The 21,897-nt window shown below is 50.3% G+C and overlaps 38 non-coding genes across 38 annotated transcripts; all 38 read right to left on the bottom strand.

Moving 5' to 3' along the window:
* Window positions 1-157: 157 nt before the first annotated feature.
* Window positions 158-231, bottom strand: Trnan-guu (transfer RNA asparagine (anticodon GUU)). Its single transcript has one exon. It is a non-coding gene; the product is annotated as a tRNA-Asn (tRNA).
* Window positions 232-564: 333 nt separating this feature from the next.
* On the bottom strand, window positions 565-636 carry Trnat-cgu (transfer RNA threonine (anticodon CGU)). The gene has a single exon. It is a non-coding gene; the product is annotated as a tRNA-Thr (tRNA).
* A 689-nt stretch (window positions 637-1,325) lies between these two features.
* On the bottom strand, window positions 1,326-1,399 carry Trnan-guu (transfer RNA asparagine (anticodon GUU)). The gene has a single exon. It is a non-coding gene; the product is annotated as a tRNA-Asn (tRNA).
* Window positions 1,400-1,732: 333 nt separating this feature from the next.
* On the bottom strand, window positions 1,733-1,804 carry Trnat-cgu (transfer RNA threonine (anticodon CGU)). Its single transcript has one exon. It is a non-coding gene; the product is annotated as a tRNA-Thr (tRNA).
* A 454-nt stretch (window positions 1,805-2,258) lies between these two features.
* On the bottom strand, window positions 2,259-2,332 carry Trnan-guu (transfer RNA asparagine (anticodon GUU)). The gene has a single exon. It is a non-coding gene; the product is annotated as a tRNA-Asn (tRNA).
* Window positions 2,333-2,665: 333 nt separating this feature from the next.
* Window positions 2,666-2,737, bottom strand: Trnat-cgu (transfer RNA threonine (anticodon CGU)). Its single transcript has one exon. It is a non-coding gene; the product is annotated as a tRNA-Thr (tRNA).
* A 694-nt stretch (window positions 2,738-3,431) lies between these two features.
* On the bottom strand, window positions 3,432-3,505 carry Trnan-guu (transfer RNA asparagine (anticodon GUU)). Its single transcript has one exon. It is a non-coding gene; the product is annotated as a tRNA-Asn (tRNA).
* A 333-nt stretch (window positions 3,506-3,838) lies between these two features.
* Window positions 3,839-3,910, bottom strand: Trnat-cgu (transfer RNA threonine (anticodon CGU)). Its single transcript has one exon. It is a non-coding gene; the product is annotated as a tRNA-Thr (tRNA).
* A 694-nt stretch (window positions 3,911-4,604) lies between these two features.
* On the bottom strand, window positions 4,605-4,678 carry Trnan-guu (transfer RNA asparagine (anticodon GUU)). The gene has a single exon. It is a non-coding gene; the product is annotated as a tRNA-Asn (tRNA).
* A 333-nt stretch (window positions 4,679-5,011) lies between these two features.
* Trnat-cgu (transfer RNA threonine (anticodon CGU)) lies at window positions 5,012-5,083 on the bottom strand. The gene has a single exon. It is a non-coding gene; the product is annotated as a tRNA-Thr (tRNA).
* Window positions 5,084-5,772: 689 nt separating this feature from the next.
* Window positions 5,773-5,846, bottom strand: Trnan-guu (transfer RNA asparagine (anticodon GUU)). Its single transcript has one exon. It is a non-coding gene; the product is annotated as a tRNA-Asn (tRNA).
* Window positions 5,847-6,179: 333 nt separating this feature from the next.
* On the bottom strand, window positions 6,180-6,251 carry Trnat-cgu (transfer RNA threonine (anticodon CGU)). Its single transcript has one exon. It is a non-coding gene; the product is annotated as a tRNA-Thr (tRNA).
* A 694-nt stretch (window positions 6,252-6,945) lies between these two features.
* On the bottom strand, window positions 6,946-7,019 carry Trnan-guu (transfer RNA asparagine (anticodon GUU)). The gene has a single exon. It is a non-coding gene; the product is annotated as a tRNA-Asn (tRNA).
* A 333-nt stretch (window positions 7,020-7,352) lies between these two features.
* On the bottom strand, window positions 7,353-7,424 carry Trnat-cgu (transfer RNA threonine (anticodon CGU)). The gene has a single exon. It is a non-coding gene; the product is annotated as a tRNA-Thr (tRNA).
* A 688-nt stretch (window positions 7,425-8,112) lies between these two features.
* Trnan-guu (transfer RNA asparagine (anticodon GUU)) lies at window positions 8,113-8,186 on the bottom strand. The gene has a single exon. It is a non-coding gene; the product is annotated as a tRNA-Asn (tRNA).
* A 333-nt stretch (window positions 8,187-8,519) lies between these two features.
* On the bottom strand, window positions 8,520-8,591 carry Trnat-cgu (transfer RNA threonine (anticodon CGU)). Its single transcript has one exon. It is a non-coding gene; the product is annotated as a tRNA-Thr (tRNA).
* A 688-nt stretch (window positions 8,592-9,279) lies between these two features.
* Window positions 9,280-9,353, bottom strand: Trnan-guu (transfer RNA asparagine (anticodon GUU)). Its single transcript has one exon. It is a non-coding gene; the product is annotated as a tRNA-Asn (tRNA).
* Window positions 9,354-9,686: 333 nt separating this feature from the next.
* Trnat-cgu (transfer RNA threonine (anticodon CGU)) lies at window positions 9,687-9,758 on the bottom strand. The gene has a single exon. It is a non-coding gene; the product is annotated as a tRNA-Thr (tRNA).
* Window positions 9,759-10,446: 688 nt separating this feature from the next.
* On the bottom strand, window positions 10,447-10,520 carry Trnan-guu (transfer RNA asparagine (anticodon GUU)). Its single transcript has one exon. It is a non-coding gene; the product is annotated as a tRNA-Asn (tRNA).
* Window positions 10,521-10,853: 333 nt separating this feature from the next.
* Trnat-cgu (transfer RNA threonine (anticodon CGU)) lies at window positions 10,854-10,925 on the bottom strand. Its single transcript has one exon. It is a non-coding gene; the product is annotated as a tRNA-Thr (tRNA).
* A 688-nt stretch (window positions 10,926-11,613) lies between these two features.
* On the bottom strand, window positions 11,614-11,687 carry Trnan-guu (transfer RNA asparagine (anticodon GUU)). The gene has a single exon. It is a non-coding gene; the product is annotated as a tRNA-Asn (tRNA).
* Window positions 11,688-12,020: 333 nt separating this feature from the next.
* Trnat-cgu (transfer RNA threonine (anticodon CGU)) lies at window positions 12,021-12,092 on the bottom strand. Its single transcript has one exon. It is a non-coding gene; the product is annotated as a tRNA-Thr (tRNA).
* Window positions 12,093-12,780: 688 nt separating this feature from the next.
* Window positions 12,781-12,854, bottom strand: Trnan-guu (transfer RNA asparagine (anticodon GUU)). The gene has a single exon. It is a non-coding gene; the product is annotated as a tRNA-Asn (tRNA).
* A 333-nt stretch (window positions 12,855-13,187) lies between these two features.
* On the bottom strand, window positions 13,188-13,259 carry Trnat-cgu (transfer RNA threonine (anticodon CGU)). The gene has a single exon. It is a non-coding gene; the product is annotated as a tRNA-Thr (tRNA).
* Window positions 13,260-13,947: 688 nt separating this feature from the next.
* Window positions 13,948-14,021, bottom strand: Trnan-guu (transfer RNA asparagine (anticodon GUU)). Its single transcript has one exon. It is a non-coding gene; the product is annotated as a tRNA-Asn (tRNA).
* A 333-nt stretch (window positions 14,022-14,354) lies between these two features.
* On the bottom strand, window positions 14,355-14,426 carry Trnat-cgu (transfer RNA threonine (anticodon CGU)). Its single transcript has one exon. It is a non-coding gene; the product is annotated as a tRNA-Thr (tRNA).
* Window positions 14,427-15,114: 688 nt separating this feature from the next.
* On the bottom strand, window positions 15,115-15,188 carry Trnan-guu (transfer RNA asparagine (anticodon GUU)). Its single transcript has one exon. It is a non-coding gene; the product is annotated as a tRNA-Asn (tRNA).
* A 333-nt stretch (window positions 15,189-15,521) lies between these two features.
* Trnat-cgu (transfer RNA threonine (anticodon CGU)) lies at window positions 15,522-15,593 on the bottom strand. The gene has a single exon. It is a non-coding gene; the product is annotated as a tRNA-Thr (tRNA).
* Window positions 15,594-16,281: 688 nt separating this feature from the next.
* Trnan-guu (transfer RNA asparagine (anticodon GUU)) lies at window positions 16,282-16,355 on the bottom strand. Its single transcript has one exon. It is a non-coding gene; the product is annotated as a tRNA-Asn (tRNA).
* A 333-nt stretch (window positions 16,356-16,688) lies between these two features.
* Window positions 16,689-16,760, bottom strand: Trnat-cgu (transfer RNA threonine (anticodon CGU)). Its single transcript has one exon. It is a non-coding gene; the product is annotated as a tRNA-Thr (tRNA).
* Window positions 16,761-17,448: 688 nt separating this feature from the next.
* Trnan-guu (transfer RNA asparagine (anticodon GUU)) lies at window positions 17,449-17,522 on the bottom strand. Its single transcript has one exon. It is a non-coding gene; the product is annotated as a tRNA-Asn (tRNA).
* Window positions 17,523-17,855: 333 nt separating this feature from the next.
* Window positions 17,856-17,927, bottom strand: Trnat-cgu (transfer RNA threonine (anticodon CGU)). The gene has a single exon. It is a non-coding gene; the product is annotated as a tRNA-Thr (tRNA).
* Window positions 17,928-18,615: 688 nt separating this feature from the next.
* Window positions 18,616-18,689, bottom strand: Trnan-guu (transfer RNA asparagine (anticodon GUU)). The gene has a single exon. It is a non-coding gene; the product is annotated as a tRNA-Asn (tRNA).
* A 333-nt stretch (window positions 18,690-19,022) lies between these two features.
* Trnat-cgu (transfer RNA threonine (anticodon CGU)) lies at window positions 19,023-19,094 on the bottom strand. Its single transcript has one exon. It is a non-coding gene; the product is annotated as a tRNA-Thr (tRNA).
* A 688-nt stretch (window positions 19,095-19,782) lies between these two features.
* Window positions 19,783-19,856, bottom strand: Trnan-guu (transfer RNA asparagine (anticodon GUU)). The gene has a single exon. It is a non-coding gene; the product is annotated as a tRNA-Asn (tRNA).
* A 333-nt stretch (window positions 19,857-20,189) lies between these two features.
* Trnat-cgu (transfer RNA threonine (anticodon CGU)) lies at window positions 20,190-20,261 on the bottom strand. The gene has a single exon. It is a non-coding gene; the product is annotated as a tRNA-Thr (tRNA).
* A 688-nt stretch (window positions 20,262-20,949) lies between these two features.
* Window positions 20,950-21,023, bottom strand: Trnan-guu (transfer RNA asparagine (anticodon GUU)). Its single transcript has one exon. It is a non-coding gene; the product is annotated as a tRNA-Asn (tRNA).
* Window positions 21,024-21,356: 333 nt separating this feature from the next.
* On the bottom strand, window positions 21,357-21,428 carry Trnat-cgu (transfer RNA threonine (anticodon CGU)). The gene has a single exon. It is a non-coding gene; the product is annotated as a tRNA-Thr (tRNA).
* Between the last annotated feature and the right edge of the window lie 469 nt (window positions 21,429-21,897).

Consider the following 21,897-nt stretch of genomic DNA (forward strand, 5'->3'; position numbering starts at 1 on the left):
CTGGCGTTGAGGACCACGTTTTTACCTACAGTGTCACTTGGCTGAATGTGTATAAGGCTCTGTGGCATCACTCAAACACAGCCAAATTGTCACGCTAGCTGTGTATCTCTAACAAAGTTGACGTATGTCCTCACCTCGGTGCCGGTTAAAACGATTTCGCCCCCGGGTGGGCTCGAACCACCAACCTTTCGGTTAACAGCCGAACGCGCTAGCCGATTGCGCCACGGAGGCCTTGACTTTGGCTCACTTGTGCTCTTTATATCAACGCAATTCGCATACCTTCTGCAGGAATCTCGCAGAATGGTAGCATCTGCTTGCGCCTCTTCACATGGATAACGTGCATGCACACTGTAGCGAGGCTCGTAAACGAATGACATCGCCAAGCATGACATTATACTACAAAATGCATACAAACCACTGTTGTGCCTATGCATTCAGAAAACCTCTGAGGCCTGTAGAATACTTGTCATAGGTTGTAGAACATCCCTTTCATTCAGTGTACTGCCATGTGTTAGATGCTGCTCGAGATAGCTCCGCTCCTTGCAAGAAGGTTAAAAAAATGAATGCCTTCTGTGAGGTTCGAACTCACGACCCCTGGTTTACGAGACCAGTGCTCTACCACTGAGCTAAGAAGGCGGCAGCTTAGCGTTTGTGAGCTATCCCCGAATTATCACGTCATCATACTGAATCTTGCAGCCCTCGACCAGATATCGGATTTGGCACACAGCTGCTGCTGTGGGTGTCCACATTGCCGTTTCCCAAATCTCTTGACTGTTTCGCACTTACGATCGACGACGAGCGTCGGGCCACCAGAAGTTTGCGGTCTGCACAATCCTGACCTAGTGCACAGCTTGTGGGATAGCGTGGCTCGACTGCGAAATGCGCCTTTCGGCTCCTCTCTCTGGCTACAGTATGCTGTTGTCCACAGTGGCACTGGCGTTGCCCATGGGGCTTCATGTAAGGCGACTGCACGTCTCTCGGCCAACAGCGGCCCACTGCAGACCGACACTTAAGAGACACCAAATACAAATCGACATCGAGAGACAGGCCCTGTCATATGGCAGTTGCGACGTATACGCTGAAATTGAATGTAAAGAATACGTCTTTTGTAGTGGGCGTCGCTCTACTGCAGTGTCACACATGACGAATAAATAGGAAAACAGGAGAACGTCTGTGTAGGACCACGTTTTTACCTACAGTGTCACTTGGCTGAATGTGTATAAGGCTCTGTGGCATCACTCAAACACAGCCAAATTGTCACGCTAGCTGTGTATCTCTAACAAAGTTGACGTATGTCCTCACCTCGGTGCCGGTTAAAACGATTTCGCCCCCGGGTGGGCTCGAACCACCAACCTTTCGGTTAACAGCCGAACGCGCTAGCCGATTGCGCCACGGAGGCCTTGACTTTGGCTCACTTGTGCTCTGTATATCAACGCAATTCGCATACCTTCTGCAGGAATCTCGCAGAATGGTAGCATCTGCTTGCGCCTCTTCACATGGATAACGTGCATGCACACTGTAGCGAGGCTCGTAAACGAATGACATCGCCAAGCATGACATTATACTACAAAATGCATACAAACCACTGTTGTGCCTATGCATTCAGAAAACCTCTGAGGCCTGTAGAATACTTGTCATAGGTTGTAGAACATCCCTTTCATTCAGTGTACTGCCATGTGTTAGATGCTGCTCGAGATAGCTCCGCTCCTTGCAAGAAGGTTAAAAAAATGAATGCCTTCTGTGAGGTTCGAACTCACGACCCCTGGTTTACGAGACCAGTGCTCTACCACTGAGCTAAGAAGGCGGCAGCTTAGCGTTTGTGAGCTATCCCCGAATTATCACCTCATCATACTGAATCTTGCAGCCCTCGACCAGATATCGGATTTGGCACACAGCTGCTGCTGTGGGTGTCCACATTGCCGTTTCCCAAATCTCTTGACTGTTTCGCACTTACGATCGACGACGAGCGTCGGGCCACCAGAAGTTTGCGGTCTGCACAATCCTGACCTAGTGCACAGCTTGTGGGATAGCGTGGCTCGACTGCGAAATGCGCCTTTCGGCTCCTCTCTCTGGCTACAGTATGCTGTTGTCCACAGTGGCACTGGCGTTGAGGACCACGTTTTTACCTACAGTGTCACTTGGCTGAATGTGTATAAGGCTCTGTGGCATCACTCAAACACAGCCAAATTGTCACGCTAGCTGTGTATCTCTAACAAAGTTGACGTATGTCCTCACCTCGGTGCCGGTTAAAACGATTTCGCCCCCGGGTGGGCTCGAACCACCAACCTTTCGGTTAACAGCCGAACGCGCTAGCCGATTGCGCCACGGAGGCCTTGACTTTGGCTCACTTGTGCTCTGTATATCAACGCAATTCGCATACCTTCTGCAGGAATCTCGCAGAATGGTAGCATCTGCTTGCGCCTCTTCACATGGATAACGTGCATGCACACTGTAGCGAGGCTCGTAAACGAATGACATCGCCAAGCATGACATTATACTACAAAATGCATACAAACCACTGTTGTGCCTATGCATTCAGAAAACCTCTGAGGCCTGTAGAATACTTGTCATAGGGTGTAGAACATCCCTTTCATTCAGTGTACTGCCATGTGTTAGATGCTGCTCGAGATAGCTCCGCTCCTTGCAAGAAGGTTAAAAAAATGAATGCCTTCTGTGAGGTTCGAACTCACGACCCCTGGTTTACGAGACCAGTGCTCTACCACTGAGCTAAGAAGGCGGCAGCTTAGCGTTTGTGAGCTATCCCCGAATTATCACGTCATCATACTGAATCTTGCAGCCCTCGACCAGATATCGGATTTGGCACACAGCTGCTGCTGTGGGTGTCCACATTGCCGTTTCCCAAATCTCTTGACTGTTTCGCACTTACGATCGACGACGAGCGTCGGGCCACCAGAAGTTTGCGGTCTGCACAATCCTGACCTAGTGCACAGCTTGTGGGATAGCGTGGCTCGACTGCGAAATGCGCCTTTCGGCTCCTCTCTCTGGCTACAGTATGCTGTTGTCCACAGTGGCACTGGCGTTGCCCATGGGGCTTCATGTAAGGGCGAGGCGACTGCACGTCTCTCGGCCAACAGCGGCCCACTGCAGACCGACACTTAAGAGACACCAAATACAAATCGACATCGAGAGACAGGCCCTGTCATATGGCAGTTGCGACGTATACGCTGAAATTGAATGTAAAGAATACGTCTTTTGTAGTGGGCGTCGCTCTACTGCAGTGTCACACATGACGAATAAATAGAAAACAGGAGAACGTCTGTGTAGGACCACGTTTTTACCTACAGTGTCACTTGGCTGAATGTGTATAAGGCTCTGTGGCATCACTCAAACACAGCCAAATTGTCACGCTAGCTGTGTATCTCTAACAAAGTTGACGTATGTCCTCACCTCGGTGCCGGTTAAAACGATTTCGCCCCCGGGTGGGCTCGAACCACCAACCTTTCGGTTAACAGCCGAACGCGCTAGCCGATTGCGCCACGGAGGCCTTGACTTTGGCTCACTTGTGCTCTGTATATCAACGCAATTCGCATACCTTCTGCAGGAATCTCGCAGAATGGTAGCATCTGCTTGCGCCTCTTCACATGGATAACGTGCATGCACACTGTAGCGAGGCTCGTAAACGAATGACATCGCCAAGCATGACATTATACTACAAAATGCATACAAACCACTGTTGTGCCTATGCATTCAGAAAACCTCTGAGGCCTGTAGAATACTTGTCATAGGGTGTAGAACATCCCTTTCATTCAGTGTACTGCCATGTGTTAGATGCTGCTCGAGATAGCTCCGCTCCTTGCAAGAAGGTTAAAAAAATGAATGCCTTCTGTGAGGTTCGAACTCACGACCCCTGGTTTACGAGACCAGTGCTCTACCACTGAGCTAAGAAGGCGGCAGCTTAGCGTTTGTGAGCTATCCCCGAATTATCACGTCATCATACTGAATCTTGCAGCCCTCGACCAGATATCGGATTTGGCACACAGCTGCTGCTGTGGGTGTCCACATTGCCGTTTCCCAAATCTCTTGACTGTTTCGCACTTACGATCGACGACGAGCGTCGGGCCACCAGAAGTTTGCGGTCTGCACAATCCTGACCTAGTGCACAGCTTGTGGGATAGCGTGGCTCGACTGCGAAATGCGCCTTTCGGCTCCTCTCTCTGGCTACAGTATGCTGTTGTCCACAGTGGCACTGGCGTTGCCCATGGGGCTTCATGTAAGGGCGAGGCGACTGCACGTCTCTCGGCCAACAGCGGCCCACTGCAGACCGACACTTCAGAGACACCAAATACAAATCGACATCGAGAGACAGGCCCTGTCATATGGCAGTTGCGACGTATACGCTGAAATTGAATGTAAAGAATACGTCTTTTGTAGTGGGCGTCGCTCTACTGCAGTGTCACACATGACGAATAAATAGAAAACAGGAGAACGTCTGTGTAGGACCACGTTTTTACCTACAGTGTCACTTGGCTGAATGTGTATAAGGCTCTGTGGCATCACTCAAACACAGCCAAATTGTCACGCTAGCTGTGTATCTCTAACAAAGTTGACGTATGTCCTCACCTCGGTGCCGGTTAAAACGATTTCGCCCCCGGGTGGGCTCGAACCACCAACCTTTCGGTTAACAGCCGAACGCGCTAGCCGATTGCGCCACGGAGGCCTTGACTTTGGCTCACTTGTGCTCTGTATATCAACGCAATTCGCATACCTTCTGCAGGAATCTCGCAGAATGGTAGCATCTGCTTGCGCCTCTTCACATGGATAACGTGCATGCACACTGTAGCGAGGCTCGTAAACGAATGACATCGCCAAGCATGACATTATACTACAAAATGCATACAAACCACTGTTGTGCCTATGCATTCAGAAAACCTCTGAGGCCTGTAGAATACTTGTCATAGGTTGTAGAACATCCCTTTCATTCAGTGTACTGCCATGTGTTAGATGCTGCTCGAGATAGCTCCGCTCCTTGCAAGAAGGTTAAAAAAATGAATGCCTTCTGTGAGGTTCGAACTCACGACCCCTGGTTTACGAGACCAGTGCTCTACCACTGAGCTAAGAAGGCGGCAGCTTAGCGTTTGTGAGCTATCCCCGAATTATCACGTCATCATACTGAATCTTGCAGCCCTCGACCAGATATCGGATTTGGCACACAGCTGCTGCTGTGGGTGTCCACATTGCCGTTTCCCAAATCTCTTGACTGTTTCGCACTTACGATCGACGACGAGCGTCGGGCCACCAGAAGTTTGCGGTCTGCACAATCCTGACCTAGTGCACAGCTTGTGGGATAGCGTGGCTCGACTGCGAAATGCGCCTTTCGGCTCCTCTCTCTGGCTACAGTATGCTGTTGTCCACAGTGGCACTGGCGTTGCCCATGGGGCTTCATGTAAGGCGACTGCACGTCTCTCGGCCAACAGCGGCCCACTGCAGACCGACACTTAAGAGACACCAAATACAAATCGACATCGAGAGACAGGCCCTGTCATATGGCAGTCGCGACGTATACGCTGAAATTGAATGTAAAGAATACGTCTTTTGTAGTGGGCGTCGCTCTACTGCAGTGTCACACATGACGAATAAATAGGAAAACAGGAGAACGTCTGTGTAGGACCACGTTTTTACCTACAGTGTCACTTGGCTGAATGTGTATAAGGCTCTGTGGCATCACTCAAACACAGCCAAATTGTCACGCTAGCTGTGTATCTCTAACAAAGTTAACGTATGTCCTCACCTCGGTGCCGGTTAAAACGATTTCGCCCCCGGGTGGGCTCGAACCACCAACCTTTCGGTTAACAGCCGAACGCGCTAGCCGATTGCGCCACGGAGGCCTTGACTTTGGCTCACTTGTGCTCTGTATATCAACGCAATTCGCATACCTTCTGCAGGAATCTCGCAGAATGGTAGCATCTGCTTGCGCCTCTTCACATGGATAACGTGCATGCACACTGTAGCGAGGCTCGTAAACGAATGACATCGCCAAGCATGACATTATACTACAAAATGCATACAAACCACTGTTGTGCCTATGCATTCAGAAAACCTCTGAGGCCTGTAGAATACTTGTCATAGGTTGTAGAACATCCCTTTCATTCAGTGTACTGCCATGTGTTAGATGCTGCTCGAGATAGCTCCGCTCCTTGCAAGAAGGTTAAAAAAATGAATGCCTTCTGTGAGGTTCGAACTCACGACCCCTGGTTTACGAGACCAGTGCTCTACCACTGAGCTAAGAAGGCGGCAGCTTATCGTTTGTGAGCTATCCCCGAATTATCACGTCATCATACTGAATCTTGCAGCCCTCGACCAGATATCGGATTTGGCACACAGCTGCTGCTGTGGGTGTCCACATTGCCGTTTCCCAAATCTCTTGACTGTTTCGCACTTACGATCGACGACGAGCGTCGGGCCACCAGAAGTTTGCGGTCTGCACAATCCTGACCTAGTGCACAGCTTGTGGGATAGCGTGGCTCGACTGCGAAATGCGCCTTTCGGCTCCTCTCTCTGGCTACAGTATGCTGTTGTCCACAGTGGCACTGGCGTTGCCCATGGGGCTTCATGTAAGGGCGAGGCGACTGCACGTCTCTCGGCCAACAGCGGCCCACTGCAGACCGACACTTAAGAGACACCAAATACAAATCGACATCGAGAGACAGGCCCTGTCATATGGCAGTTGCGACGTATACGCTGAAATTGAATGTAAAGAATACGTCTTTTGTAGTGGGCGTCGCTCTACTGCAGTGTCACACATGACGAATAAATAGAAAACAGGAGAACGTCTGTGTAGGACCACGTTTTTACCTACAGTGTCACTTGGCTGAATGTGTATAAGGCTCTGTGGCATCACTCAAACACAGCCAAATTGTCACGCTAGCTGTGTATCTCTAACAAAGTTGACGTATGTCCTCACCTCGGTGCCGGTTAAAACGATTTCGCCCCCGGGTGGGCTCGAACCACCAACCTTTCGGTTAACAGCCGAACGCGCTAGCCGATTGCGCCACGGAGGCCTTGAATTTGGCTCACTTGTGCTCTGTATATCAACGCAATTCGTATACCTTCTGCAGGAATCTCGCAGAATGGTAGCATCTGCTTGCGCCTCTTCACATGGATAACGTGCATGCACACTGTAGCGAGGCTCGTACACGAATGACATCGCCAAGCATGACATTATACTACAAAATGCATACAAACCACTGTTGTGCCTATGCATTCAGAAAACCTCTGAGGCCAGTAGAATACTTTTCATAGGCTGTAGAACATCCCTTTCATTCAGTGTACTGCCATGTGTTAGATGCTGCTCGAGATAGCTCCGCTCCTTGCAGGAAGGTTAAAAAAATGAATGCCTTCTGTGAGGTTCGAACTCACGACCCCTGGTTTACGAGACCAGTGCTCTACCACTGAGCTAAGAAGGCGGCAGCTTAGCGTTTGTGAGCTATCCCCGAATTGTCACTTCATCATACTGAATCTTGCAGCCCTCGACCAGATATCGGATTTGGCACCCAGCTGCTGCAGGGGGTGTCCACATTGCCGTTTTCCAAATCTCTTGACTGTTTCGCCCTTACGATCGACGACGAGCGTCGGGCCACCAGAAGTTTGCGGTCTGCACAATCCTGTCCTAGTGCACAGCTTGTGGGATAGCGTGGCTCGACTGCGAAATGCGCCTTTCGGCTCCTCTCTCTGGCTACAGTATGCTGTTGTCCACAGTGGCACTGGCGTTGCCCATGGGGCTTCATGTAAGGCGACTGCACGTCTCTCGGCCAACAGCGGCCCACTGCAGATCGACACTTAAGAGACACCAAATACAAATCGACATCGAGAGACAGGCCCTGTCATATGGCAGTCGCGACGTATACGCTGAAATTGAATGTAAAGAATACGTCTTTTGTAGTGGGCGTCGCTCTACTGCAGTGCACACATGACGAATAAATAGGAAAAGAGTAGAACGTCTGTGTAGGGCCATGTTTTTACCTACAGTGTCACTTGGCTGAATGTGTATAAGGCTCTGTGGCATCACTCAAACACAGCCAAATTGTCACGCTAGCTGTGTATCTCTAACAAAGTTGACGTATGTCCTCACCTCGGTGCCGGTTAAAACGATTTCGCCCCCGGGTGGGCTCGAACCACCAACCTTTCGGTTAACAGCCGAACGCGCTAGCCGATTGCGCCACGGAGGCCTTGAATTTGGCTCACTTGTGCTCTGTATATCAACGCAATTCGTATACCTTCTGCAGGAATCTCGCAGAATGGTAGCATCTGCTTGCGCCTCTTCACATGGATAACGTGCATGCACACTGTAGCGAGGCTCGTACACGAATGACATCGCCAAGCATGACATTATACTACAAAATGCATACAAACCACTGTTGTGCCTATGCATTCAGAAAACCTCTGAGGCCAGTAGAATACTTTTCATAGGCTGTAGAACATCCCTTTCATTCAGTGTACTGCCATGTGTTAGATGCTGCTCGAGATAGCTCCGCTCCTTGCAGGAAGGTTAAAAAAATGAATGCCTTCTGTGAGGTTCGAACTCACGACCCCTGGTTTACGAGACCAGTGCTCTACCACTGAGCTAAGAAGGCGGCAGCTTAGCGTTTGTGAGCTATCCCCGAATTGTCACTTCATCATACTGAATCTTGCAGCCCTCGACCAGATATCGGATTTGGCACCCAGCTGCTGCAGGGGGTGTCCACATTGCCGTTTTCCAAATCTCTTGACTGTTTCGCCCTTACGATCGACGACGAGCGTCGGGCCACCAGAAGTTTGCGGTCTGCACAATCCTGTCCTAGTGCACAGCTTGTGGGATAGCGTGGCTCGACTGCGAAATGCGCCTTTCGGCTCCTCTCTCTGGCTACAGTATGCTGTTGTCCACAGTGGCACTGGCGTTGCCCATGGGGCTTCATGTAAGGCGACTGCACGTCTCTCGGCCAACAGCGGCCCACTGCAGATCGACACTTAAGAGACACCAAATACAAATCGACATCGAGAGACAGGCCCTGTCATATGGCAGTCGCGACGTATACGCTGAAATTGAATGTAAAGAATACGTCTTTTGTAGTGGGCGTCGCTCTACTGCAGTGCACACATGACGAATAAATAGGAAAAGAGTAGAACGTCTGTGTAGGGCCATGTTTTTACCTACAGTGTCACTTGGCTGAATGTGTATAAGGCTCTGTGGCATCACTCAAACACAGCCAAATTGTCACGCTAGCTGTGTATCTCTAACAAAGTTGACGTATGTCCTCACCTCGGTGCCGGTTAAAACGATTTCGCCCCCGGGTGGGCTCGAACCACCAACCTTTCGGTTAACAGCCGAACGCGCTAGCCGATTGCGCCACGGAGGCCTTGAATTTGGCTCACTTGTGCTCTGTATATCAACGCAATTCGTATACCTTCTGCAGGAATCTCGCAGAATGGTAGCATCTGCTTGCGCCTCTTCACATGGATAACGTGCATGCACACTGTAGCGAGGCTCGTACACGAATGACATCGCCAAGCATGACATTATACTACAAAATGCATACAAACCACTGTTGTGCCTATGCATTCAGAAAACCTCTGAGGCCAGTAGAATACTTTTCATAGGCTGTAGAACATCCCTTTCATTCAGTGTACTGCCATGTGTTAGATGCTGCTCGAGATAGCTCCGCTCCTTGCAGGAAGGTTAAAAAAATGAATGCCTTCTGTGAGGTTCGAACTCACGACCCCTGGTTTACGAGACCAGTGCTCTACCACTGAGCTAAGAAGGCGGCAGCTTAGCGTTTGTGAGCTATCCCCGAATTGTCACTTCATCATACTGAATCTTGCAGCCCTCGACCAGATATCGGATTTGGCACCCAGCTGCTGCAGGGGGTGTCCACATTGCCGTTTTCCAAATCTCTTGACTGTTTCGCCCTTACGATCGACGACGAGCGTCGGGCCACCAGAAGTTTGCGGTCTGCACAATCCTGTCCTAGTGCACAGCTTGTGGGATAGCGTGGCTCGACTGCGAAATGCGCCTTTCGGCTCCTCTCTCTGGCTACAGTATGCTGTTGTCCACAGTGGCACTGGCGTTGCCCATGGGGCTTCATGTAAGGCGACTGCACGTCTCTCGGCCAACAGCGGCCCACTGCAGATCGACACTTAAGAGACACCAAATACAAATCGACATCGAGAGACAGGCCCTGTCATATGGCAGTCGCGACGTATACGCTGAAATTGAATGTAAAGAATACGTCTTTTGTAGTGGGCGTCGCTCTACTGCAGTGCACACATGACGAATAAATAGGAAAAGAGTAGAACGTCTGTGTAGGGCCATGTTTTTACCTACAGTGTCACTTGGCTGAATGTGTATAAGGCTCTGTGGCATCACTCAAACACAGCCAAATTGTCACGCTAGCTGTGTATCTCTAACAAAGTTGACGTATGTCCTCACCTCGGTGCCGGTTAAAACGATTTCGCCCCCGGGTGGGCTCGAACCACCAACCTTTCGGTTAACAGCCGAACGCGCTAGCCGATTGCGCCACGGAGGCCTTGAATTTGGCTCACTTGTGCTCTGTATATCAACGCAATTCGTATACCTTCTGCAGGAATCTCGCAGAATGGTAGCATCTGCTTGCGCCTCTTCACATGGATAACGTGCATGCACACTGTAGCGAGGCTCGTACACGAATGACATCGCCAAGCATGACATTATACTACAAAATGCATACAAACCACTGTTGTGCCTATGCATTCAGAAAACCTCTGAGGCCAGTAGAATACTTTTCATAGGCTGTAGAACATCCCTTTCATTCAGTGTACTGCCATGTGTTAGATGCTGCTCGAGATAGCTCCGCTCCTTGCAGGAAGGTTAAAAAAATGAATGCCTTCTGTGAGGTTCGAACTCACGACCCCTGGTTTACGAGACCAGTGCTCTACCACTGAGCTAAGAAGGCGGCAGCTTAGCGTTTGTGAGCTATCCCCGAATTGTCACTTCATCATACTGAATCTTGCAGCCCTCGACCAGATATCGGATTTGGCACCCAGCTGCTGCAGGGGGTGTCCACATTGCCGTTTTCCAAATCTCTTGACTGTTTCGCCCTTACGATCGACGACGAGCGTCGGGCCACCAGAAGTTTGCGGTCTGCACAATCCTGTCCTAGTGCACAGCTTGTGGGATAGCGTGGCTCGACTGCGAAATGCGCCTTTCGGCTCCTCTCTCTGGCTACAGTATGCTGTTGTCCACAGTGGCACTGGCGTTGCCCATGGGGCTTCATGTAAGGCGACTGCACGTCTCTCGGCCAACAGCGGCCCACTGCAGATCGACACTTAAGAGACACCAAATACAAATCGACATCGAGAGACAGGCCCTGTCATATGGCAGTCGCGACGTATACGCTGAAATTGAATGTAAAGAATACGTCTTTTGTAGTGGGCGTCGCTCTACTGCAGTGCACACATGACGAATAAATAGGAAAAGAGTAGAACGTCTGTGTAGGGCCATGTTTTTACCTACAGTGTCACTTGGCTGAATGTGTATAAGGCTCTGTGGCATCACTCAAACACAGCCAAATTGTCACGCTAGCTGTGTATCTCTAACAAAGTTGACGTATGTCCTCACCTCGGTGCCGGTTAAAACGATTTCGCCCCCGGGTGGGCTCGAACCACCAACCTTTCGGTTAACAGCCGAACGCGCTAGCCGATTGCGCCACGGAGGCCTTGAATTTGGCTCACTTGTGCTCTGTATATCAACGCAATTCGTATACCTTCTGCAGGAATCTCGCAGAATGGTAGCATCTGCTTGCGCCTCTTCACATGGATAACGTGCATGCACACTGTAGCGAGGCTCGTACACGAATGACATCGCCAAGCATGACATTATACTACAAAATGCATACAAACCACTGTTGTGCCTATGCATTCAGAAAACCTCTGAGGCCAGTAGAATACTTTTCATAGGCTGTAGAACATCCCTTTCATTCAGTGTACTGCCATGTGTTAGATGCTGCTCGAGATAGCTCCGCTCCTTGCAGGAAGGTTAAAAAAATGAATGCCTTCTGTGAGGTTCGAACTCACGACCCCTGGTTTACGAGACCAGTGCTCTACCACTGAGCTAAGAAGGCGGCAGCTTAGCGTTTGTGAGCTATCCCCGAATTGTCACTTCATCATACTGAATCTTGCAGCCCTCGACCAGATATCGGATTTGGCACCCAGCTGCTGCAGGGGGTGTCCACATTGCCGTTTTCCAAATCTCTTGACTGTTTCGCCCTTACGATCGACGACGAGCGTCGGGCCACCAGAAGTTTGCGGTCTGCACAATCCTGTCCTAGTGCACAGCTTGTGGGATAGCGTGGCTCGACTGCGAAATGCGCCTTTCGGCTCCTCTCTCTGGCTACAGTATGCTGTTGTCCACAGTGGCACTGGCGTTGCCCATGGGGCTTCATGTAAGGCGACTGCACGTCTCTCGGCCAACAGCGGCCCACTGCAGATCGACACTTAAGAGACACCAAATACAAATCGACATCGAGAGACAGGCCCTGTCATATGGCAGTCGCGACGTATACGCTGAAATTGAATGTAAAGAATACGTCTTTTGTAGTGGGCGTCGCTCTACTGCAGTGCACACATGACGAATAAATAGGAAAAGAGTAGAACGTCTGTGTAGGGCCATGTTTTTACCTACAGTGTCACTTGGCTGAATGTGTATAAGGCTCTGTGGCATCACTCAAACACAGCCAAATTGTCACGCTAGCTGTGTATCTCTAACAAAGTTGACGTATGTCCTCACCTCGGTGCCGGTTAAAACGATTTCGCCCCCGGGTGGGCTCGAACCACCAACCTTTCGGTTAACAGCCGAACGCGCTAGCCGATTGCGCCACGGAGGCCTTGAATTTGGCTCACTTGTGCTCTGTATATCAACGCAATTCGTATACCTTCTGCAGGAATCTCGCAGAATGGTAGCATCTGCTTGCGCCTCTTCACATGGATAACGTGCATGCACACTGTAGCGAGGCTCGTACACGAATGACATCGCCAAGCATGACATTATACTACAAAATGCATACAAACCACTGTTGTGCCTATGCATTCAGAAAACCTCTGAGGCCAGTAGAATACTTTTCATAGGCTGTAGAACATCCCTTTCATTCAGTGTACTGCCATGTGTTAGATGCTGCTCGAGATAGCTCCGCTCCTTGCAGGAAGGTTAAAAAAATGAATGCCTTCTGTGAGGTTCGAACTCACGACCCCTGGTTTACGAGACCAGTGCTCTACCACTGAGCTAAGAAGGCGGCAGCTTAGCGTTTGTGAGCTATCCCCGAATTGTCACTTCATCATACTGAATCTTGCAGCCCTCGACCAGATATCGGATTTGGCACCCAGCTGCTGCAGGGGGTGTCCACATTGCCGTTTTCCAAATCTCTTGACTGTTTCGCCCTTACGATCGACGACGAGCGTCGGGCCACCAGAAGTTTGCGGTCTGCACAATCCTGTCCTAGTGCACAGCTTGTGGGATAGCGTGGCTCGACTGCGAAATGCGCCTTTCGGCTCCTCTCTCTGGCTACAGTATGCTGTTGTCCACAGTGGCACTGGCGTTGCCCATGGGGCTTCATGTAAGGCGACTGCACGTCTCTCGGCCAACAGCGGCCCACTGCAGATCGACACTTAAGAGACACCAAATACAAATCGACATCGAGAGACAGGCCCTGTCATATGGCAGTCGCGACGTATACGCTGAAATTGAATGTAAAGAATACGTCTTTTGTAGTGGGCGTCGCTCTACTGCAGTGCACACATGACGAATAAATAGGAAAAGAGTAGAACGTCTGTGTAGGGCCATGTTTTTACCTACAGTGTCACTTGGCTGAATGTGTATAAGGCTCTGTGGCATCACTCAAACACAGCCAAATTGTCACGCTAGCTGTGTATCTCTAACAAAGTTGACGTATGTCCTCACCTCGGTGCCGGTTAAAACGATTTCGCCCCCGGGTGGGCTCGAACCACCAACCTTTCGGTTAACAGCCGAACGCGCTAGCCGATTGCGCCACGGAGGCCTTGAATTTGGCTCACTTGTGCTCTGTATATCAACGCAATTCGTATACCTTCTGCAGGAATCTCGCAGAATGGTAGCATCTGCTTGCGCCTCTTCACATGGATAACGTGCATGCACACTGTAGCGAGGCTCGTACACGAATGACATCGCCAAGCATGACATTATACTACAAAATGCATACAAACCACTGTTGTGCCTATGCATTCAGAAAACCTCTGAGGCCAGTAGAATACTTTTCATAGGCTGTAGAACATCCCTTTCATTCAGTGTACTGCCATGTGTTAGATGCTGCTCGAGATAGCTCCGCTCCTTGCAGGAAGGTTAAAAAAATGAATGCCTTCTGTGAGGTTCGAACTCACGACCCCTGGTTTACGAGACCAGTGCTCTACCACTGAGCTAAGAAGGCGGCAGCTTAGCGTTTGTGAGCTATCCCCGAATTGTCACTTCATCATACTGAATCTTGCAGCCCTCGACCAGATATCGGATTTGGCACCCAGCTGCTGCAGGGGGTGTCCACATTGCCGTTTTCCAAATCTCTTGACTGTTTCGCCCTTACGATCGACGACGAGCGTCGGGCCACCAGAAGTTTGCGGTCTGCACAATCCTGTCCTAGTGCACAGCTTGTGGGATAGCGTGGCTCGACTGCGAAATGCGCCTTTCGGCTCCTCTCTCTGGCTACAGTATGCTGTTGTCCACAGTGGCACTGGCGTTGCCCATGGGGCTTCATGTAAGGCGACTGCACGTCTCTCGGCCAACAGCGGCCCACTGCAGATCGACACTTAAGAGACACCAAATACAAATCGACATCGAGAGACAGGCCCTGTCATATGGCAGTCGCGACGTATACGCTGAAATTGAATGTAAAGAATACGTCTTTTGTAGTGGGCGTCGCTCTACTGCAGTGCACACATGACGAATAAATAGGAAAAGAGTAGAACGTCTGTGTAGGGCCATGTTTTTACCTACAGTGTCACTTGGCTGAATGTGTATAAGGCTCTGTGGCATCACTCAAACACAGCCAAATTGTCACGCTAGCTGTGTATCTCTAACAAAGTTGACGTATGTCCTCACCTCGGTGCCGGTTAAAACGATTTCGCCCCCGGGTGGGCTCGAACCACCAACCTTTCGGTTAACAGCCGAACGCGCTAGCCGATTGCGCCACGGAGGCCTTGAATTTCGCTCACTTGTGCTCTGTATATCAACGCAATTCGTATACCTTCTGCAGGAATCTCGCAGAATGGTAGCATCTGCTTGCGCCTCTTCACATGGATAACGTGCATGCACACTGTAGCGAGGCTCGTACACGAATGACATCGCCAAGCATGACATTATACTACAAAATGCATACAAACCACTGTTGTGCCTATGCATTCAGAAAACCTCTGAGGCCAGTAGAATACTTTTCATAGGCTGTAGAACATCCCTTTCATTCAGTGTACTGCCATGTGTTAGATGCTGCTCGAGATAGCTCCGCTCCTTGCAGGAAGGTTAAAAAAATGAATGCCTTCTGTGAGGTTCGAACTCACGACCCCTGGTTTACGAGACCAGTGCTCTACCACTGAGCTAAGAAGGCGGCAGCTTAGCGTTTGTGAGCTATCCCCGAATTGTCACTTCATCATACTGAATCTTGCAGCCCTCGACCAGATATCGGATTTGGCACCCAGCTGCTGCAGGGGGTGTCCACATTGCCGTTTTCCAAATCTCTTGACTGTTTCGCCCTTACGATCGACGACGAGCGTCGGGCCACCAGAAGTTTGCGGTCTGCACAATCCTGTCCTAGTGCACAGCTTGTGGGATAGCGTGGCTCGACTGCGAAATGCGCCTTTCGGCTCCTCTCTCTGGCTACAGTATGCTGTTGTCCACAGTGGCACTGGCGTTGCCCATGGGGCTTCATGTAAGGCGACTGCACGTCTCTCGGCCAACAGCGGCCCACTGCAGATCGACACTTAAGAGACACCAAATACAAATCGACATCGAGAGACAGGCCCTGTCATATGGCAGTCGCGACGTATACGCTGAAATTGAATGTAAAGAATACGTCTTTTGTAGTGGGCGTCGCTCTACTGCAGTGCACACATGACGAATAAATAGGAAAAGAGTAGAACGTCTGTGTAGGGCCATGTTTTTACCTACAGTGTCACTTGGCTGAATGTGTATAAGGCTCTGTGGCATCACTCAAACACAGCCAAATTGTCACGCTAGCTGTGTATCTCTAACAAAGTTGACGTATGTCCTCACCTCGGTGCCGGTTAAAACGATTTCGCCCCCGGGTGGGCTCGAACCACCAACCTTTCGGTTAACAGCCGAACGCGCTAGCCGATTGCGCCACGGAGGCCTTGAATTTGGCTCACTTGTGCTCTGTATATCAACGCAATTCGTATACCTTCTGCAGGAATCTCGCAGAATGGTAGCATCTGCTTGCGCCTCTTCACATGGATAACGTGCATGCACACTGTAGCGAGGCTCGTACACGAATGACATCGCCAAGCATGACATTATACTACAAAATGCATACAAACCACTGTTGTGCCTATGCATTCAGAAAACCTCTGAGGCCAGTAGAATACTTTTCATAGGCTGTAGAACATCCCTTTCATTCAGTGTACTGCCATGTGTTAGATGCTGCTCGAGATAGCTCCGCTCCTTGCAGGAAGGTTAAAAAAATGAATGCCTTCTGTGAGGTTCGAACTCACGACCCCTGGTTTACGAGACCAGTGCTCTACCACTGAGCTAAGAAGGCGGCAGCTTAGCGTTTGTGAGCTATCCCCGAATTGTCACTTCATCATACTGAATCTTGCAGCCCTCGACCAGATATCGGATTTGGCACCCAGCTGCTGCAGGGGGTGTCCACATTGCCGTTTTCCAAATCTCTTGACTGTTTCGCCCTTACGATCGACGACGAGCGTCGGGCCACCAGAAGTTTGCGGTCTGCACAATCCTGTCCTAGTGCACAGCTTGTGGGATAGCGTGGCTCGACTGCGAAATGCGCCTTTCGGCTCCTCTCTCTGGCTACAGTATGCTGTTGTCCACAGTGGCACTGGCGTTGCCCATGGGGCTTCATGTAAGGCGACTGCACGTCTCTCGGCCAACAGCGGCCCACTGCAGATCGACACTTAAGAGACACCAAATACAAATCGACATCGAGAGACAGGCCCTGTCATATGGCAGTCGCGACGTATACGCTGAAATTGAATGTAAAGAATACGTCTTTTGTAGTGGGCGTCGCTCTACTGCAGTGCACACATGACGAATAAATAGGAAAAGAGTAGAACGTCTGTGTAGGGCCATGTTTTTACCTACAGTGTCACTTGGCTGAATGTGTATAAGGCTCTGTGGCATCACTCAAACACAGCCAAATTGTCACGCTAGCTGTGTATCTCTAACAAAGTTGACGTATGTCCTCACCTCGGTGCCGGTTAAAACGATTTCGCCCCCGGGTGGGCTCGAACCACCAACCTTTCGGTTAACAGCCGAACGCGCTAGCCGATTGCGCCACGGAGGCCTTGAATTTGGCTCACTTGTGCTCTGTATATCAACGCAATTCGTATACCTTCTGCAGGAATCTCGCAGAATGGTAGCATCTGCTTGCGCCTCTTCACATGGATAACGTGCATGCACACTGTAGCGAGGCTCGTACACGAATGACATCGCCAAGCATGACATTATACTACAAAATGCATACAAACCACTGTTGTGCCTATGCATTCAGAAAACCTCTGAGGCCAGTAGAATACTTTTCATAGGCTGTAGAACATCCCTTTCATTCAGTGTACTGCCATGTGTTAGATGCTGCTCGAGATAGCTCCGCTCCTTGCAGGAAGGTTAAAAAAATGAATGCCTTCTGTGAGGTTCGAACTCACGACCCCTGGTTTACGAGACCAGTGCTCTACCACTGAGCTAAGAAGGCGGCAGCTTAGCGTTTGTGAGCTATCCCCGAATTGTCACTTCATCATACTGAATCTTGCAGCCCTCGACCAGATATCGGATTTGGCACCCAGCTGCTGCAGGGGGTGTCCACATTGCCGTTTTCCAAATCTCTTGACTGTTTCGCCCTTACGATCGACGACGAGCGTCGGGCCACCAGAAGTTTGCGGTCTGCACAATCCTGTCCTAGTGCACAGCTTGTGGGATAGCGTGGCTCGACTGCGAAATGCGCCTTTCGGCTCCTCTCTCTGGCTACAGTATGCTGTTGTCCACAGTGGCACTGGCGTTGCCCATGGGGCTTCATGTAAGGCGACTGCACGTCTCTCGGCCAACAGCGGCCCACTGCAGATCGACACTTAAGAGACACCAAATACAAATCGACATCGAGAGACAGGCCCTGTCATATGGCAGTCGCGACGTATACGCTGAAATTGAATGTAAAGAATACGTCTTTTGTAGTGGGCGTCGCTCTACTGCAGTGCACACATGACGAATAAATAGGAAAAGAGTAGAACGTCTGTGTAGGGCCATGTTTTTACCTACAGTGTCACTTGGCTGAATGTGTATAAGGCTCTGTGGCATCACTCAAACACAGCCAAATTGTCACGCTAGCTGTGTATCTCTAACAAAGTTGACGTATGTCCTCACCTCGGTGCCGGTTAAAACGATTTCGCCCCCGGGTGGGCTCGAACCACCAACCTTTCGGTTAACAGCCGAACGCGCTAGCCGATTGCGCCACGGAGGCCTTGAATTTGGCTCACTTGTGCTCTGTATATCAACGCAATTCGTATACCTTCTGCAGGAATCTCGCAGAATGGTAGCATCTGCTTGCGCCTCTTCACATGGATAACGTGCATGCACACTGTAGCGAGGCTCGTACACGAATGACATCGCCAAGCATGACATTATACTACAAAATGCATACAAACCACTGTTGTGCCTATGCATTCAGAAAACCTCTGAGGCCAGTAGAATACTTTTCATAGGCTGTAGAACATCCCTTTCATTCAGTGTACTGCCATGTGTTAGATGCTGCTCGAGATAGCTCCGCTCCTTGCAGGAAGGTTAAAAAAATGAATGCCTTCTGTGAGGTTCGAACTCACGACCCCTGGTTTACGAGACCAGTGCTCTACCACTGAGCTAAGAAGGCGGCAGCTTAGCGTTTGTGAGCTATCCCCGAATTGTCACTTCATCATACTGAATCTTGCAGCCCTCGACCAGATATCGGATTTGGCACCCAGCTGCTGCAGGGGGTGTCCACATTGCCGTTTTCCAAATCTCTTGACTGTTTCGCCCTTACGATCGACGACGAGCGTCGGGCCACCAGAAGTTTGCGGTCTGCACAATCCTGTCCTAGTGCACAGCTTGTGGGATAGCGTGGCTCGACTGCGAAATGCGCCTTTCGGCTCCTCTCTCTGGCTACAGTATGCTGTTGTCCACAGTGGCACTGGCGTTGCCCATGGGGCTTCATGTAAGGCGACTGCACGTCTCTCGGCCAACAGCGGCCCACTGCAGATCGACACTTAAGAGACACCAAATACAAATCGACATCGAGAGACAGGCCCTGTCATATGGCAGTCGCGACGTATACGCTGAAATTGAATGTAAAGAATACGTCTTTTGTAGTGGGCGTCGCTCTACTGCAGTGCACACATGACGAATAAATAGGAAAAGAGTAGAACGTCTGTGTAGGGCCATGTTTTTACCTACAGTGTCACTTGGCTGAATGTGTATAAGGCTCTGTGGCATCACTCAAACACAGCCAAATTGTCACGCTAGCTGTGTATCTCTAACAAAGTTGACGTATGTCCTCACCTCGGTGCCGGTTAAAACGATTTCGCCCCCGGGTGGGCTCGAACCACCAACCTTTCGGTTAACAGCCGAACGCGCTAGCCGATTGCGCCACGGAGGCCTTGAATTTCGCTCACTTGTGCTCTGTATATCAACGCAATTCGTATACCTTCTGCAGGAATCTCGCAGAATGGTAGCATCTGCTTGCGCCTCTTCACATGGATAACGTGCATGCACACTGTAGCGAGGCTCGTACACGAATGACATCGCCAAGCATGACATTATACTACAAAATGCATACAAACCACTGTTGTGCCTATGCATTCAGAAAACCTCTGAGGCCAGTAGAATACTTTTCATAGGCTGTAGAACATCCCTTTCATTCAGTGTACTGCCATGTGTTAGATGCTGCTCGAGATAGCTCCGCTCCTTGCAGGAAGGTTAAAAAAATGAATGCCTTCTGTGAGGTTCGAACTCACGACCCCTGGTTTACGAGACCAGTGCTCTACCACTGAGCTAAGAAGGCGGCAGCTTAGCGTTTGTGAGCTATCCCCGAATTGTCACTTCATCATACTGAATCTTGCAGCCCTCGACCAGATATCGGATTTGGCACCCAGCTGCTGCAGGGGGTGTCCACATTGCCGTTTTCCAAATCTCTTGACTGTTTCGCCCTTACGATCGACGACGAGCGTCGGGCCACCAGAAGTTTGCGGTCTGCACAATCCTGTCCTAGTGCACAGCTTGTGGGATAGCGTGGCTCGACTGCGAAATGCGCCTTTCGGCTCCTCTCTCTGGCTACAGTATGCTGTTGTCCACAGTGGCACTGGCGTTGCCCATGGGGCTTCATGTAAGGCGACTGCACGTCTCTCGGCCAACAGCGGCCCACTGCAGATCGACACTTAAGAGACACCAAATACAAATCGACATCGAGAGACAGGCCCTGTCATATGGCAGTCGCGACGTATACGCTGAAATTGAATGTAAAGAATACGTCTTTTGTAGTGGGCGTCGCTCTACTGCAGTGCACACATGACGAATAAATAGGAAAAGAGTAGAACGTCTGTGTAGGGCCATGTTTTTACCTACAGTGTCACTTGGCTGAATGTGTATAAGGCTCTGTGGCATCACTCAAACACAGCCAAATTGTCACGCTAGCTGTGTATCTCTAACAAAGTTGACGTATGTCCTCACCTCGGTGCCGGTTAAAACGATTTCGCCCCCGGGTGGGCTCGAACCACCAACCTTTCGGTTAACAGCCGAACGCGCTAGCCGATTGCGCCACGGAGGCCTTGAATTTGGCTCACTTGTGCTCTGTATATCAACGCAATTCGTATACCTTCTGCAGGAATCTCGCAGAATGGTAGCATCTGCTTGCGCCTCTTCACATGGATAACGTGCATGCACACTGTAGCGAGGCTCGTACACGAATGACATCGCCAAGCATGACATTATACTACAAAATGCATACAAACCACTGTTGTGCCTATGCATTCAGAAAACCTCTGAGGCCAGTAGAATACTTTTCATAGGCTGTAGAACATCCCTTTCATTCAGTGTACTGCCATGTGTTAGATGCTGCTCGAGATAGCTCCGCTCCTTGCAGGAAGGTTAAAAAAATGAATGCCTTCTGTGAGGTTCGAACTCACGACCCCTGGTTTACGAGACCAGTGCTCTACCACTGAGCTAAGAAGGCGGCAGCTTAGCGTTTGTGAGCTATCCCCGAATTGTCACTTCATCATACTGAATCTTGCAGCCCTCGACCAGATATCGGATTTGGCACCCAGCTGCTGCAGGGGGTGTCCACATTGCCGTTTTCCAAATCTCTTGACTGTTTCGCCCTTACGATCGACGACGAGCGTCGGGCCACCAGAAGTTTGCGGTCTGCACAATCCTGTCCTAGTGCACAGCTTGTGGGATAGCGTGGCTCGACTGCGAAATGCGCCTTTCGGCTCCTCTCTCTGGCTACAGTATGCTGTTGTCCACAGTGGCACTGGCGTTGCCCATGGGGCTTCATGTAAGGCGACTGCACGTCTCTCGGCCAACAGCGGCCCACTGCAGATCGACACTTAAGAGACACCAAATACAAATCGACATCGAGAGACAGGCCCTGTCATATGGAAGTCGCGACGTATACGCTGAAATTGAATGTAAAGAATACGTCT

This window comes from Schistocerca nitens, chromosome 6 (genome assembly GCF_023898315.1).
Source record: "Schistocerca nitens isolate TAMUIC-IGC-003100 chromosome 6, iqSchNite1.1, whole genome shotgun sequence".
Taxonomy (NCBI): Eukaryota; Metazoa; Arthropoda; class Insecta; order Orthoptera; family Acrididae; genus Schistocerca; species Schistocerca nitens.